This window comes from Humulus lupulus, chromosome 7 (genome assembly GCF_963169125.1).
Source record: "Humulus lupulus chromosome 7, drHumLupu1.1, whole genome shotgun sequence".
NCBI classification, from domain to species: Eukaryota; Viridiplantae; Streptophyta; class Magnoliopsida; order Rosales; family Cannabaceae; genus Humulus; species Humulus lupulus.
The window spans coordinates 90,629,180-90,647,971 of NC_084799.1; the positions used below are offsets into that span (position 1 = coordinate 90,629,180).

General features: G+C 37.3%; 1 long non-coding RNA gene across 1 annotated transcript; it reads right to left on the reverse strand.

Moving 5' to 3' along the window:
- Positions 1-414: 414 nt before the first annotated feature.
- LOC133789775 (uncharacterized) lies at positions 415-6,151 on the reverse strand. The gene is made up of 2 exons (XR_009873698.1): positions 5,931-6,151; positions 415-716 (listed from the first exon to the last, which is right to left on the reverse strand). It is a non-coding gene; the product is annotated as an uncharacterized LOC133789775 (long non-coding RNA).
- Positions 6,152-18,792: the final 12,641 nt, after the last annotated feature.

Sequence of the window (18,792 nt, forward strand, 5' to 3'; positions counted from 1 at the left end):
CCGAAACGTATATTGCTACAGAGTTATGCCATTCAGGCTAAAAAATATTGGGGCTACATACCAATGGTTGGTTAACAAGATGTTCGTCAACCAGATCGGGAGAAACATGGAGGTGTATGTGGATGATATGCTCGTCAAATCAAAGATTGCCAATAACCATATATCCGACTTGGAAGAATTGTTTGGCATATTGAGAAAGTATGACATGAAGCTGAATCCCCAGAAGTGCACTTTCAGAGTTGCGTCAAGAAATTTTCTGGGGTTTATAGTCAACACAAGGGGGATAAAGGCGAATCCGAAAAAAAATAAGGTCGTTACTAGAAATGCCTTCGCCCAAGTCGCGTAAGGAAGTACAAAGCCTAGCTGGATGTAAAGAACGCCCTAGACTAATACTTACAAAACATTCGCATAACATAGTTTATAAAAGAATACCATTCATTATCAAAGTCTCAGGGGGACTTGTTTAAAACCATGCAAGTTGGCGCCATAAGTTTTAAAATAAAACATAGATTTTTATGCAAAGTTCAAAGAAACCAAAAATTTAATAACTGAGTCCCACTGATAATTTAGGAAAGTCTCTTAAAAACAAAACATAATTTAAATGGCGTTCTACGTTGATCGTTTTTCCGTCCATAGGATTACCCCACGCCATACACCCCATGATGAAAGAACTCCTCACGTCACCACGCGTGCCATAAAGAAATCCTATTTGCTACCTGGAAGGAAAGTAAGGGGGGTGAGCTAAAAACCCAGTAAGGAAGTACAAACAAATAAGCAAGTTAGAATACAACAAATGCAAACACTAACGTTCATCTAAAACATCATGGTATATCATATCATAATCGTAACATATCATCATATCATAACATAATCGTAACATATCATCATATCATAACATAATAGTGACATATCATCATATCACAAACATACAACATACATGATGAGCATGGATGACTAGTTGTCCATGTCACCCTATGAGGTAAACAGGAGATCACTGGTCCTTGAATAACCTCGGCGCGTCCGCCCTAGGAGTTACGTCTCAATGTCCTTAGTAACTCGTTCGATGTATCTGACATCGTAATCTGTTTGATGTATCTAACATCGTAATCTGTTTGATGTATCTGACATCGTAACTGGTTTGATGTATCTAACATCCATACACATATCACATTCAACATATCATCACGTTATGGCATTCATAATTGTAATGCCCCAAATTTCCTAATAAGGTTTAGGATCTTGATTAGGAGGCCGGGAGATCCATAATTGATTTATTATAGTATTTAATGATTATATGCATGTTTACGTGAATTATATTATTATATGATGGTGAATGCATGCATATGGGCTCATATGTTAATTATGAGGGTAATTTGGTAATTTGGCCACTGTGGGCGTAATTGTATATTTTGGGTGCATGATTGTGATTAATTAATATAGCCACACTATAAGGTGGATTGGTTCGAGCTATCGGCATGAGACGATCATGAGATGTAAGTGTTCGGTCTAGTCATAACAGGTTTAGGTTCGGGGCTCGGGGTGAGTCTCGGGGTGAATTTAATGATTAGAGCATTACCGGGAATTAAAGGGTAATGGGATATGATTTATTGGTATTTGGGAATGTTCCGATTAGCGGGAATTGGAGAGCGTTAATTATGATTAACAGTATAGGTTGAAAAGGATGATTTTACCCTTGGGAGTGCTTGGAAGCCTTTAAATGACCTAGGGGCATTTAGGTCATTTGGCTTGGATATACATGAGGTTTAGTAGGCTGTAGAAACAGAGCAAAACAGAGCCCAACCTCATCCTTACTTCCTTTCTCTCCCGTACAAATTTTCCTTCATCCTTTTCTTTGAATTTTGAGAGCCACCTTGAGGAGTTAAGCTTGGAGATCAAAGGGGGAAGCTAGGGAACTTGTCATAGACATTAAAGGGGATTCAAAACCGTGTTTGAGATGAGTTCTAGTTATAAATTTAATGGTGTGCTCCTTTTTTGAGTTAAGTTTTGAATTTCTTAAGCTTTTAAGCTTAGAATTGGACTTTGTGAATTGTTGAGATTTTGGTTGGTTTGAGCTTCAGGTTTTGGTGGTTTAGAACCATTGGGAAGTTTGGTAACTTTGGTTTGGTGATTTGGAGATGTTTAGATGGGTTTTTGGAAGGTTTTAGAAGTGGATAAACGAAGAAAAATGGCTGGTGCGAAGTTGGGCCGCGGCCCTGTTCTTGGGCGCCGCGGCCCTAGCTTGAAGAAGGTGGTGGAGGCTCTGTCAGGGGGGCGCGCCGCGGCATGGTCCATGTAGGGCCGCGACCCTTAAGGGAAAAAAATACTAAATGGTGGTTTTGTGATGGGAACTTAACTCTAAGGGCCTAGGATCGATCCTACTACCTAGTTGAGTGGGATTTGATATTCTGGAGGCTTGGGCTGGGTTTGGAAGTATTTAATTACTCATTTTGATGAGGTTTTATATTTGGTTATGACTAGGTGACCGCTAATGGACTAGAAGTTGATCGTTCTCAAGGGTCGTTCTTTTAATCGTTCTCGCTCGAACCCGAGGTAAGAAAACTGCACCCAGTATGTGACATGCATGGCTATGATTGATGCATGTTGGATGTTTAAATGTAAACATTGATAGCATAATGAATGCTTGGCGATCTTGCCCATTTGCATATGATTATTAATGAGGCATGCTGGGTGATTAAGTGTGATGCATGTGATGCACGAGAAACATGTGATTAGGGCATGCCATGAATGATGAATATGAGATTGGCCAGAGCTTGAGTCTCTGAGTTTGTGCATGATCATGATTATGCTAGCAACTATTTAGTAAGCATGCTAAATGCCCTATTCTTGGATAATTGGCATATGATACATACTGATAGCATTGCTTATTTGTGCATGGCACTGACTAATTAGTCAGATTTGGCAAAGGTGCTAGTATCAGCTGTGAAGCCGTGACTCACATATCAGGTTCGGCGGTGATACTGGGCACTGGTCACGTTGCACTGAATCGTCAGACAGAATTGGCAAAGGTGTTAGTATCAGCTGTGAAGCTATGACTGAATAGTCAAGTTCGGCAGTGATACTGGACACTGGTCACCCAGAATTGGCAAAGGTGTTAGTGTCAGCTGAGAAGCTGTGACTTATTAGTCAAGTTCGGCGGTGATACTAGACACTGGTCACTTAGCGCTGACTTATTAGTCAAGGATGGACTTAGCGTGGTTCACGCAAGCCAATGGAGATTAGATCTAATCGATTACTAGCATTGAATGACTCAAAAAGCATTAATGCCTGACCGACCCAGAGGGTCGATGAACAAACAGAGCTTGAAGGCTAGTGGCTTACCTATCAGCCACTCTCTTGCTAGAAAACAGAGCTTGGAGGCTAGTGGCTTACTTAACAGCCACTCTCCCGCTGAAAAGAGAGCTTGGAGGCTAGTGGCTTACTTAACAGCCACTCTCCCGCTGAAAAGAGAGCTTGGAGGCTAGTGGCTTACTTAACAGCCACTCTCCCTCTTGAATTATGTGGTGTTTACTCATTGGTTTGGAAGCTTTATGTTCCGTTTGATTATAACGATAATCATTTAATAATGCTTATGTATAGTGTTATGTTTTCTTGCTGGGCTTCGGCTCACGGGTGCTATGTGGTGCAGGTAAAGGCAAGAGGAAGCTGGACCATCCTTGAGTTGGAGAGCTTAGGTGATGACGTGTACATATGCAGCTGCTCGACCGCCACGGCTGAGGTTTAAAGTGGAACTAGGGTCGAACCCTGTTTTGCTGCTTAGAACGGCTTGTAGTAAATATTTTCTGTAATAAACTCTGAAATTTATATTTTTGGGATCCCAATGTATATATTAAACGTTCTAGTGAAACGTTACATCTTAACCTAAATGTTTAATCCCTAAACCGCTAATCATACTTAGATCACGATTTTGGCCAAATGACTCGATTAGCGAGTTTAGCACTGTTTACAAGGCACACCGTAATGGTCCCAGGAGTTGGGGCGTTACAATAATTCATAACAATTCATTCATACAACAATCTTACCATTCATAGCATAAAATCATAGAATCTATCTAACTTCCTTACCTCAGGTCCAAGCTAAGAATTTTCACAATCTTTCAACGAGCCTATATCATAATCAAAATAACATTTCTTAGGTTCACAAAATTACTATTTTGCCCTTCCACACAACTCATGTGTGCATGGGCCATGCACACATAATATCAGTTACACAAAACATGCAATTATCGCCATAAAAGAATAATGCTCGTTTTACCCATTTTACATGCATGATCGTTTTATAAAAACCACATAGTTGAATATTAAACATAATTTTGGACGTAAAAGTGGAGTTGCATGTAACATGCATACGTGAGAACATTGCGTAATAAAGACATTTTCAAAAACGATAATTCTACATTTCTTACTTTTATTATTTTAAAATCAATAGACATATTACATGCTTTATTTTTCTTAAAAATTTCTAAGTTGATTAAATTTCTCAAAACATTATTTTATTTTATAAAATTATTTTATTTTAGCTTAAAAATAAAATATGTGACAATTTTATTTATAAATCTCAAATTACAAAGAATTAACCAAAAAACTTGGATTTAATTAAAATACCTATTTTTAATATGTTTTCTTAGAAAAATAAATTTTATCATTGTGTTACATAAATGAGGTGAAAAAATATATTTTTAAGTGTGGAAAAATATATTTTTATTTAAATTATTTAAGACTTAGTTTTATGTAACAAAAATCCATATGTGACAATTAAATACCAACTTTTTAACCTTTTTAAAACAAACTTTCAGCCACCATTTATTTTCTCCGAAAATCACAAATAAATAGAATCTAAATATTTTTCTCAATCAAAATAAAGGAAAAATCATAACTTATCAAAATATGCATTCATACCATTTAAAATACAATTTTTCAATATTACCATAACTTAGGAAAATTAATTTATTCCAAAAACTCATCAAATTCATTTTAGTGAAACTCACTTCATATTTTCTTACAAAAATTCTAGCAACTATTTTTATCATTAAAAATCACTATATTCAAATTTAAAAGCTCATATTTTCTCAAAAATCAATAAAAATCCCATTTTTAATTTCATAAAATTAACATAACATCAAGGACATTACTTATGCATGCAAATCATCTTTTTATCAAACTTTTACCCAATTATTTACAAAAAATCAGCAAGCTTAATTCCTCATGAAACTCATCCTTTATCCCAAAAATTACATAAAATCATACATGTCCAAAATCTCAATAACTCACAAATCCTATCATGCTCTTATTATACTAATAATTCTAAGAATATCACTAACACATATTCATATGCAACCTTATAAAACCTTATTCTATTCCAATGAATTTATACATGAAATCCAACAAAACAATAATAACAACATACATTATTACATAAACACTATTATTCATATATGCATTTATATTAAACCTAACATGTTTCTATCATTATTTTCATGCATCTTATAATTTATTCATTCACAATATAACATGCATCCTATCAAAATTTCATGGATCCAAATATCAAGATTGCCAATTATCATCTTACCCATATTACATAGGTCCTAAAACATGGATCTAATATATTGAAAATCATACAACATCAAACAAAATATCAAGATAATCCTTAGGTATGCCTAGGCCGAAATCTCCATATATGCATTCATAAATTATCACTAATCATTATACATAGAAAGATCAACACCAAAACCCTTTTATACACTAAACCATAATACCCTTCATGCAAGATCAAACAACTCATCATCAACAAGATAACAAGAACACAAAGTATCCATTTTTTTTCTACCCAAAACATGAATCCCCTTTTAACCATAATCCCTCTAATAATCTATTCATCAAAACCATCACAAAATTTAGAAAGGATTTCAATACCTCTTCTTGATAGAAAATCAAGAATCAAATCCAACCAAGAGTCCAATAATCCTCCTTGCTCAAACCCTAGGGGGTTGTATATTTTGAATGATCAAGATGAAGAAGAAGATGAACAAGGTTAGAGACAACCCAAGAAATAATACTAGATTAATCATAAGGAAAAATAACCAAAAACCTTACCCTAGCTTGAACCCTTTTTCTTCTTCTTCTTCCTTTCTTTCTTCTCCTCCTTCTCTCTCTAGGTCACGCCCTCTCTCTCTCTCTCTCTCTTCTCTCTATAATTCGTCAGCCCCAAGCATAATGCTCTTCCATTTTTCCCATTCCCTCTTTATCCTAATTTTCCCATATTGACTCAATAAAAGAAAAAAAAAAGGTAACTTTCCTATTCTCTTCCAAGATTTTCCTTAATTCATATTTATCTAATTATATCCCAATAGGTGGAAAAATAAAGATGATCACTTCCTTTCCCAAAATAACATTATCACCTTATTTTTAATTTATTTTATTTAAAAAAAATTATGGAAATAAGATGATAGCTATAATTGACCCAAATACAATAAAATCCTCAATCTTCCTTTCCCATTTAGGTTCACACGTCCAACCTCTCTATTTCCCTTTTCTTTTATTTTTTTTTAATTAATTCAAATAAAATCTAAAATAAGGAAATAAAAAGTGTGTAGAAAATCTACACATGTGTACCATGCTACCATGCACTAGCACACACTAAATCACTAGGGTGCATCACTTTCTACCATGCACCTTAGTGCATTCAACCAAATCTCACATAATTACCTCAATTGTCACACTTATTTAAAATGTAACATTAATAGTAAAATAAACATGTTACACAATTATTCATGTATTAAATTAATTAACCAAACAAACAATTAACAAATTTAAATTCAAAAGATCATACCAAACAATTCTAACAATTAAATAAAATAATAAACAATCAAATAAAACAAATAATCAACCAAATAAAATAACAACACTTAAATAAAACAATTCATCACACTTAACATTTAAATAAAATAAATCACAAAAATTTAAATAATCTAAAAAAAAAAAATTGGTGTACTACACTGGAAAGGTGGCAGCTCTAAACCGTTTCATTTCAAAATCCACTGACAAGTATCTACCATTCTACAACTTGCTCAGGGGAAAAAACAAATTTTAATGGAGCGAAGAATGCGAACAAGCATTTCACGATCTGAAAACGCATCTAGCTGAACCCCCCGTTCTATCAAAACCGATGTCTGGAGAATGTCTGTTTCTTTACCTAGCCGTGACAGAAAATGCAGTTAGTGTCGTATTAGTTCGAGAAGAAAACCGAGTGTAGAAACCCGTATATTATGTAAGCAAGAGGCTTCTCGGGGCTGAAACACTGTACCCACTGATAGAGAAGCTTGCATTCTCTCTCATTTTGGTTTTAAGGAAGCTTAGGCCATACTTCCAGTCTCATTCTATTCACGTCTTAACCGACCAACATTTAAGGCAGGTGTTGCAAAAGCCTAAAACGTCGAGACGTCTATTAAAATGGGCCATTAAACTTAGTAAATTCAAGATATTATACATGCCACGAACAACATTCAAGAGCCAAGCCCTTGCTGACTTTGTAGTTGAGTGCACTAGTTTTCAGGACGAGCTAATTAGGGAGCCAGTGCAGGATTATGGAAAATCTTCGTTGATGGATCATTAAACGAAAATGGATCGGGAGCTGGGATAATCTTAGTCTCACCTGAAGGACATCGGTTCCATACAGATCTCAGGTTTGGGTTTGAAGCATCTAACAACGAAGCAGAGTATGACGCCTTATTGGCAGGGCTAAGAGTGGCGAAAGAGCTGAAGGCAAAAGCTATCCAATGTTATAGTGATTCCCAGCTTGTGGTAAATCAGATATTGGGGGAATACCAAGCTTGATGCATCAAGAGGGCAGCCTACCTGGCTATGGTACAGGGCAAGTTGTCTGGGTTCGAGTTTAGCTCCATATAGCAGGTACCCCGCAAGCAGAATTCCAACGTTGATGCGCTGGCTCGACTCGCTACCACCAAATAGGTCGATACATTGAATGTAGTCCTAGTGGAGTTCTTGGAAAGGCCGAGTATAACGAGATAAACAGTTGAGGTTGGAATGATTGACATAAAACTGACCTGGATGACTCCTATTATTGAGTACCTCACGATTGGAAAGCTACTTGATGACAGGAAAGACGGGAGAAAGCTACTTTATCAAGCTCCACGATATGAAATTGTTGAGGGAATCCTATATCAGCGAGGGCATTCGTTTCCCCTCATGAGATGTGTTATGCCCGAGGAAGCAAAAACTATTTTACAAGAAATACACGAAGGCTTCTGCGGAGATTATTTCAGGGGGCAATGTAACGACCCAGATTTTTAAAACTCGATAATGCGGAAATATAAATGCTTTCATTGAACAAAATGTCTCAAAAACTCATATAAAAAAAACTTTTTAAAAAGTCGTATGGCCATACTTAACATTTAATAACAAACATATTTTATAAAAAGTATAGTGAGCCTAGTTTAGGAAAATAACACAACATTTCCAAAAGTAAAAGAACTTCCCAAAAGGTCGGTCGACATGTACATTCGCAAGGTAGACTTCAGCGTTCACTGCTCTGCCTCGCCCTTGTTCTTACCTACAACAGGAAACAACTAGGTAAGTGAAAACACTTAGTAAGTTCAATTTTAAAACAAAAGAATGCAGAGAATTAGGGTTCCCGATCCATCCGAACCCTACACAATCAATTTCAAGAATGCAAAAGCGTTATGGAAAGCTTATGGTCATGCCTGATAAACAATGACAAATTATTTCATATAAACAGATAAATTCATGCACTCAAAAAATCCCAGAACAAAGAGATATATTATATCACAACTATATCTTATCAACAAATAAATCCCTGCACTCAGAAAATCCCAGAGCAAGCAGATATAATATATAACAATATAATTTGAGACCAACACTCGACAATTTCCAACAATTCAGGCGTAACACACCCTCCAGCATAAATGCTAATCTGTAAGAGAGAACCGAGTCTCAACACTAAGATCTAACCAATAAATATCCCAATAAAGGGTAACTATTGCGTTACCTAGGGCATCACTACTTATCCAAGAGTGTAATCGAAGTTACACGGGTTTACAGAGACTTCTATGTTAATCAGTGGTGCTAGTGAGCAGTTGCCCCTAGGGTGTTCAGCCTCACTCAAACTTGGCAACCCTTAGTATCTCTAGGCACTCTCACTGAATGGCTAATATTCACGGCTACTATCTGGGAATAACTTACCAGAGCACTTGCTCGGGTTCTAACCATTCACTGATTAAGTAAGCATGAGGGCCCCTAGGTCCCATTCATTTTGGTGCCCCTAGGTTTAAACCAGCAATCCTCACCTCGGGTAGCACAATAGTATTTTCCCACAATCCGCTAAAAATCTTATTCTTTAAAAGTTCTGTTATTAACCTGTACTTGAAACAGTCGGTAAAATATATAAAAGATTTTAGCCGTTATTATATCCCGAAAAAACTAATTAAATTCCTTAATTATTTTTCAAGAAAATAAACTCTTTATTTTCCTTTTATTTTTCTTAAGGTTTTAATCTCTAAAAACCGTTTTAAGAAAATTGTCTAATTTATCTTAATTAGGAAAACCGTTAAGAATTTCTCATCTTGACTGGTTAATTTGTTCCGAAGTCAATTAATCAAGTTTACTTACTAGAAAAATAATTCACTTAATTATTTTATCAAAATATAGGGTTTTAAACCCTCTTTTAATTTATTAACTTATTAATAAATTAATTCTTTAATAAAAATAATTCTCACTAAACTCAAAGTGGTATTTTAGGTCAAAATATGTTTTCCAGACTTACCAAGTTTTTATCTTGCAATAAGAAAAATTTTACTTTTTACCTTAAGTTCTAAAATCTCATTTTTACACTAAGTGTGAAAACCCTATTTTTCATATTTTTTTAACTAGATACTTTGTTAGGTCATAACTTGAAATTTACTTACCCAATTAGTACCAAAATTTCCCAATTCTATTTTTGGTATGCCACTTAGGTCTTTGTTAAATCTTAGGTCAAAATGAGCATTTTTTATTGGTGAAATTATTTTCCAACAATGAGGTAAAAATGATCTTATTTTCAAGTCCTTAATTTTTCCAAATTTTGGCACTTAATAAATTTCAAACCGTTCAGTATTTTGTCACCAAACCTTACAGTGGAATATTAGGTTATGCCTAGATTATGTCCACCAAATTTTAGAAAAAACTGGATTAATTTTCCCTATACAGTGGCTGTCCAAACTTGGTCCCGAAATTAAGAATACGAAAAAACAGTTTTTTACCTAAACTTTGAAATAGCATAACTCACTCATTTTTAAACATTTTTGAGTGTTTCAAAAGCTCAATTTTATGTACTCAATCTCAAAAACATCACAGTATAACTAAATTTTACAAAATAAATATACAGTGGATGCTTGACCCCTTGGAAGTCACAGCTCAAAACTTGTATTTTGTTTTAGGGTTCTCACCAAAACCCTTAGGGATTTTGGTCCCTATTTTAAAAAATCAACACAAGCATCATAAAAATTATTGAGCAACTACCATAGTCTTATTGCATCACCAATAAGAAACTTTAAGCATTAAATATACAAAATAATGCTTAAAAATAAAAACCGTACAATAACAACCATAAAAAGTAAACTTTCTACCTCTTGTTGTTCTTGCTCTAGGTTTTTGATGTTCCTACTAGCTTTGAGTCCTTCTAAACTCTTTCAATACCTTAACCAACTCCCCCCAACAACATAGATAGTTAGCTATTGAAAGACCTATGGTTACAAACTTTACAAAGTCAAGTTTTTTGAAACTTTACCTTAGGGAAACCCTTCCTAGACCTTCTTATAAAACTTTACAAAGCCCAAGTTTTTTGAAAGCTTAGGCTTCCAAGCCTTCTTAGTGTTATTGAGGTTGAAGATGGAGAGAAAATTTGAGAGAGAGTTTTAAAAAAAGATGAGAGTGATTGTGAGAGAGAGGAGGTCGGATTTGGGGGGGGGGGGGGGGGGGGGGGGTTAGAAGGGTTTAGACTACTCTAAAATATCATAAAACACTTGAGTGTTTTACTATCCACTTGCCATTAACCCTAATATTTAAAATGGGATTTAAAACTTAATTAATTTTGTTCACACCATTTAAAACCTCACATGGCCGGCCACCTCTTTCTATTTATGCATTTATATTATTATTATGTTTTTATAAAGGTTAATAAACATTTCCTAAGAAGAAAAATCCAAATTGACTTTCTATAACCTTTTTCACTCATAATAAAGTTATTATTATATTTTTTAAAAAGAAAAAAAATAAAACTTAACACATAATAATTAAATTAAATGTCTCTCGAATTGAATTTAATTAATCACACAATAAATTTTAACCTAAGGTCCATTCATGGAATAAAATTCCCCAGCATTTAACACAAAATGCCCTAAAATTTTCATTTTCCCTTAGGTTTATTATTTTTGACCAAACTTTAATTTTTATGAATGTATTTTATGCCCAAAATATATTTGCTATAGTTTTTCATTTTATTTTTCGAGATTTTTACCCGATTAGGGTTTTTGTGTCGGTCCAAGTTTGAAAGTCTTATCTTGACTTTTAAACACAAAATTCCTAATTTTGCTAGCAATAACTCATGGAAATAAATTCCAAACAAATATAATATTATTTAAAATAATATTCTTAACTCGGGGAAAACAATCTCGACCCAAGTCGTTTCAAGTTACCAGAAAAGTAGGACATTACAGGCAAAACCTAGCTCTAAAGGTACTGAGACATGACTATTTTTTTCCCACTTTAACAAAGGACTCGATCTCGTATGTGCAAAAGTGCGACAAATGCCACAGTTTTTCCATAGTTGCTCGAGCTGTTCCAATCAAGCTAACCATAATTTCATCCCCTTTGCCATTTGCAGCACGGGGAATTGACTTGATAGGTTCCCTGCCAATGGGAAAAGGAGGGGTTTGTTATGTAGTAGTGGTGATCGATTATTTTACGAAGTGGGTAGAGGCTGAACCTTTGGCAACCATCACCTCAAAGAGCGTCTTGGATTTTGTTGTGAAGAATATCATATGTCGATTTGGACTCCCTAAAAAGATCATGTCAGACAACGGAATACCGTTTGATAGTGATCTCTTCACAATCTTTTGTGAAAAATACGGCATAACCAAGAGTATCTCGTCAGTGGCATACCCACAAGCCAATGGGCATGTCGAGGCTGTAAATAAGACCCTGAAGGCAAGCCTGAAGAAAAGATTAGATGAAGCCAAGGGATTATGGCCCGAGCAATTCCCACAAGTACTCTTGGCCTACCAGACCTCGCATAGAACCTCCACAGTACATACCCCATTTTTCCTAACCTTTGGAAGTGAGGCTATGCTTCCAATTAAGGCAATGGTAATGACTCGCAGACAAAGGACATTTGATCAAGATCATAACAACGAGCTACTTAGTGCATCCCTCAATATGATCAAAGAAAAATGAGAAGCAGTGCAATTACAGCTCGCCCATTATCAACAAAAGATCACTCGTTATTTCAATTCAAAGGTTCAGGAACGTAGACTCAAATTAGGCGATCTGGTTCTCCGAAGGGTCTTTTTGGAAAATAAAGATCCCAAGGATAGTGTGTTAGGCCCGTACTGGGAAGGACCGTATCAGATCGTAGAGGTCCTGCATGAAGGAACTTTCAAGCTAGCCCGACTAAATGGGGAAATAGTCCAACGGACCTGGAATGCCCTACATTTAAAAAAGTATTATCAATAGTATTACCATTTATGTAAGACTTATTTATAAAAGTCACTTTACTTCAATAAGAATTGGATTATTAAATAACCATTTCTTTTTTATTATTATTACGAGCTCACGTTGTAAAAGCCACCAAGAACGTTTATACATTCTGGTTCCTTGGGGGCACATAAACGAGGAGAGTATTTTAGAAAGTTCAGCTTACTCGAATAAGGATTAAAAACTTAGAGTTTGGAGAAATTTATTATTCAACGGCTTTTTATTTTAAAAAAATGCTCAAATTTCATAACGCGAACTAAGTTTGAGAAATCTCTAAAACCCCTGGATATAACCAGGTCCGAGGCCTGATTCCTAACAAGTATAAAGCTATTAAGCCTATTAAAAACCTTGGACATAACCAAGTCTGCGGCTTGATTCTTAACAGGTGTGACGCAAATAAGCAAGAAAAATCTTGGATACAACTAAGATATCTATAAAATCTATCTCGATCTAAAAGTCAACTGCTATGATTTAGAATGTACAAGAATCTAAGGATTCATAAACATGAGAAAATAATAGACTAAGGGAAACACAAATAGATCACAAGTAAGATGTATATTCAAAAGTATATTGACATCTTGAGGAGAAAAAACCCCAACCTAAGCCCGAAGGCAATTATTTTGGTCCCAAGGGACCATTACAAAAGTTTAAAAAATAATAATAAAAAGGGTGAAAAATAAAATCACTGAGCTCCGCCAGCTTGCTCTAGAAAAGTCACCTCCTCGCCATCCTCCTCGGCAGCTCCAGAAGCTTCGCCAGTTTCCAATGGTTCCTGTGAGAACCGAATCTTGAACCGAGCAAGATACGGATCCCACAGCTCGGGCTGCATGAAAAAGAAGTTCCCATCCTCGTTGAAGGCCCAGAAATGGTAAAACATCTCATCCATTTTAGTAAACGACTCTGCAGCTACCTCCTTGGCCTTATCCTCAGCCTTGAGAAGCTTCTTCTTGAGTTCTTCATTCTCGGCCTGAAGCTGATCCATGCGACGGCTTGCCTCCACGACCTGATCTTACGAGGCGTACAGGGCGGCTTTAGCAGACCGCTCGTCCTCCTGAAAAGAAACTAGGGCAGCTTTGGCGGCTTGTTTGCTCTCTTGAGTGGCGTCCAGGGCAGCTCAGAGTTCCTCGTCCCTGGCTATAACGCGAGCTTTGCCTCAAAATTGGGCTAGGACAGACTGCAGAAGAATGAAGCAAGTCAAGAATAGTTTAAAAAAAACCTAAAGAAAAATAAAAGGTTAGGAGAGTGAAAATGACTCACGGTAAGGTTCATCCCCATGGCAGATTCGAGGACGTCCTCAAGACTACGCTCCTCATTGTAGAGCGTCTATAGAGGATTAAGTGACAATACAATTAGGGGTAAAATGGTATTTTAGTCCCATCTCATCATAGACCATCTATAGAGGATTGAGTGACAATTATGGTTGTAACAATTGATAATTAATAGCATATCTATATTTCTTATAGAGCGTTCTATGAATTTAAGAGTGCAATTCCGAGTCTTTAGTGGAGTCACGAGGAATTAATAAGTTAGTAAATTTATGATAACTTATTGGAGCTTGATTCCATAGGCCCATGGTCCCCACTGTACCTTGAATAAAATCATCTAGATAGTCTCAATTAATTGATTTAATTATCAATTACAATTATCAAAGTTGACCAGGTCAATTTTGGATAGTTTCGCAGAGTTATGTAATTTTGAGAAGAAAAGAGAAATTAGGGAAGATCTATTAATTAAGATAAATTGGTATCTAAATTAATAAATAAGTTTAAATTAAGGTTCAAATTATAAATAATTAATTTGATAAAGGATTTAATTAATGAAATCAATAGAAAATAATACATGCCTTGATTTTAAGTCCAATGGGCTTATAATCAAATGGAAAATTTCACGGGCAAGCCCATGATAATTTCGACCGAGGGCCGTTAATTGGATATTATTTCATTAATTTTTTAATTAAATAAATGACCTAATTGAGTCTATAAAAGGAATGCTAAGAGAGAGTTGAAAACAGAAGTTCAGATTTCTGAAACACAAGTTTCTGATAGGTTTCAGATTCTCTTTAAACATAAGTCATTTCTAAGCCTCAATTTTTCTCTTCTATTATTCTTCTCTCTGCATCTATCTCATGTGTTGAGAATTTTCCACTCTAGTCTAGGTGATTCTAAGGATACTTTGGAAGGTTGTGAAGAAAATTGAAGAACGGTTCAGTTTCTTGGTTAGAGAAACTTAAAGAATTACTCATTCATTCCGCTGCGTATAATGTAATTATTCTTATCATTATTTCTCCTTGAATTCAATTTTAAAAACATGTTCTAGGTTATCTCAGATTAATTTGTTTAATATTAGATTTACATGAAGATCATGTATAAGTTTTCCTAACAGGCATAACCTCTAACTCTTGGATTAACAGAGGTAAGGGAGGATCTAAAGTTATGACCTCTTGGATCCTAGGGGTTTCAGGTCCTTCCTCAGGGTTGGACTCATCTACATAGTGCCTAAAACCAGGGGCATTTGTGCCTTGACGCAGGGAAGGCCAGGACCTAAGGTTTGTCCCATACTCTTCAAAAATGGTGGATCTAAAATGGAGAGTGTTGTCAAATACGATGGTAACTTTGGGTTAGTTGTGATCATAGCGTACCACCAAATGGTCCACGCACTGGAGGAGGGTTGTGTTTAGGTCCAGGTCTGTAGGGTGACGATTAACGAGCTGGTTAGGGTTGAATCGAATTAGTCTATAACTGGCAGCAGCCCGATCTAACTCTCAGTAAGGATATGGGATACCTTAGCTAGAAGGGCCAGCTGCTACCCCAGACATGGCTCGCTCGGGATTAGGCCCGTGATTATCTTTAAGAGCTCACCTTTGAAGCACCAACGGTGCCACGTTTTCTTCCTCCTCGACGTCCTCATTGGCTGGCAATGCCTCCTGAGAAGGGAAGAGCTCGGGGATGACGGGAAGAGGAGCTCGGTTCCTCAGAGCTAACGTCTCACCCTTGCTGATCAGATTGCAAGTCACCATGAAAATTAGACGATAGTCTTTCTCTTTGGGAGGAAGACTAGACAAGGTCTCGTACTAACCCCCAAGGGTCACAGATCGCTCTGTCCCCACGAATATAGCTGCACAAGGAACGAACTCAGTCAGAATCCTTAAATAAAGAAAATATAGTGTATAAGTGATAAAAAGTTCACGTGCTAAATTCACAAAGAAAGAGGACTTACGAGGACGGTTGAAGTATCGATGGTCGCAGTTCTTGAACCCATTTGACATAAAGAACAAATCTTTATCGTCATTCGGGTGGCTAGGTTGGTCGATGACTGAGGCAGAGTTTGGGAAGCGAGTGAGGTAGTAAAAACCATCACCTTGCCTCTTCTGGTTGGGAATGGCCTTGAGGCAGAAGAAGTACAAGATGTCTGCCAGAGTGGGGACCTCCTACTTGTGCCTCAGAAACAAATATTTTAACCCCGCCAAAATATTTGGCGGGATACCTTGGCTAGAAGGGCCAGCTGCTACCCCAAACATGGCTCGCTTGGGATTAGGCCCGTGATTATCTTTAAGAGCTCACCTTTGAAGCACCAACGGTGCCACGTTTTCTTCCTCCTCGACGTCCTCATTGGCTGGCAATGCCTCTTGAGAAGGGAAGAGCTCGGGGATGACGGGAAGAGGAGCTCGGTTCCTCAGAGCTAACGTCTCACCCTTGCTGATCAGATTGCAAGTCACCATGAAAATCTGACGATAGTCTTTCTCTTTGGGAGGAAGACTAGACAAGGTCTCGTACTGACCCCCAAGGGTCACAGATCGCTCTGTCCCCACGAATATAGCTGCACAAGGAACGAACTCAGTCAGAATCCTTAAATAAAGAAAATATAGTGTATAAGTGATAAAAATTTCACGTGCTGAATTCACAAAGAAAGAGGATTTACGAGGACGGTTGAAGTATCGATGGTCGCAGTTCTTGAACCCATTTGACATAAAGAACAAATCTTTATAGTCATTCGGGTGGCTAGGTTGGTCGATGACTGAGGCAGAGTTTGGGAAGCGAGTGAGGTAGTAAAAGCCATCACCTTGCCTCTTCTGGTTGGGAATGGCCTTGAGGCAGAAGAAGTACAAGATGTCTGCCAGAGTGGGGACCTCCTACTTGTGCCTCAGAAACAAATATTTTAACCCCGCCAAAATATTTGGCGGGATACCTTGGCTAGAAGGGCCAGCTGCTACCCCAAACATGGCTCGCTCGGGATTAGGCCCGTGATTATCTTTAAGAGCTCACCTTTGAAGCACCAACGGTGCCACGTTTTCTTCCTCCTCGACGTCCTCATTGGCTGGCAATGCCTCTTGAGAAGGGAAGAGCTCGGGGATGACGGGAAGAGGAGCTCGGTTCCTCAGAGCTAACGTCTCACCCTTGCTGATCAGATTGCAAGTCACCATGAAAATCTGACGATAGTCTTTCTCTTTGGGAGGAAGACTAGACAAGGTCTCGTACTGACCCCCAAGGGTCACAGATCGCTCTGTCCCCACGAATATAGCTGCACAAGGAACGAACTCAGTCAGAATCCTTAAATAAAGAAAATATAGTGTATAAGTGATAAAAAGTTCACGTGCTGAATTCACAAAGAAAGAGGATTTACGAGGACGGTTGAAGTATCGATGGTCGCAGTTCTTGAACCCATTTGACATAAAGAACAAATCTTTATAGTCATTCGGGTGGCTAGGTTGGTCGATGACTGAGGCAGAGTTTGGGAAGCGAGTGAGGTAGTAAAAGCCATCACCTTGCCTCTTCTGGTTGGGAATGGCCTTGAGGCAGAAGAAGTACAAGATGTCTGCCAGAGTGGGGACCTCCTACTTGTGCCTCAGAAACAAATATTTTAACCCCGCCAAAAGCCTGTATGAGTTTGGGGGAAGCTGGAAAGGAGCCAGTTTGACGTAGTTCAGAGAGTCCAAGCCCTGACCTTCAAGTGATCATCACTCCAAGCCCCGTAGTCCTCTTGGAGAAGGGCATAGCTCTACTCTCCCTCCAGCGCAAGTCGGGCAATAAGGCCATCAACTTCCATCTCTATCCTATGACTCGGTAGGATTTTGTTAACTTTTCCCTGAGTCATTATCCGAGAGACTATGTGCTCGGCCTCGAAGAAGGGGTTGGGGTCGACCATGATTTATCTCTCCACCACAGGACCGAAATGAGGGATGGGAGATTAAGAGGCGACCTGCTTGCATTTATCTATGTTTACAGCAGAGGAGCTCGTGATAGTCTTCTTTGCGGGTGCCATGATTCAGATTGCCTGATGACAAAGCGGCCTATTAGTAGGTGACCTAAGATGATTTCTATCTACAGTTGTGGAGGTACGGAAAACCAAAGGTTTAAGTGGTTTACTTTCGGGATTTGAAAAATTATACGAGCTAAGTTGTGTCCTAGCCTCAACGCGTGGTCCCACGTGTGTTCCTAGTCCACGCGCTTCAATTTTTGACAAGTCCCTAATACTTCAGGATTCGCATGTCAGATTCGTCATATCCTCTACTATCCTTTTGAAAGCGGTTTAATGCAAAACTACCTAAGGAATCATAAACTTTAAGCTACTTAGGATTAAACCTAGAACCCCTTCGGCTTCTACACCCCAAACATGTATTCAAACCCATTTACCATTAGGATTTTCATTGAAAAACCCAGAGTTTGCTCAGTTTTATGAAAACCTTGTTTTTGAATAAGCCTAATATTGTTCATCTAGCTTAAACTGAAACCTATCACCTATTTACATATAGACGTATCCTAAACGAAATTGGGAAAATGATGTTTTTCATGGTAAAAAGAAAAACTCACTGGAAAATAAGGAGTCAAAAAATTAAAACCAGGTGAGGAAATACTTAAAGTTGATATGATCGGTTTGGAGAATTGTCGATATGTCAATAAGAAATTTCTTGAAAGCCTCTGAGAATCCTAAGGGTGACAGAGGGTCTTTGCAAGAAGTTGGAGAAGAAAAAGGGAAACTTTGTTTTTTGAAAAGGAAATTATTTGAATGCAAA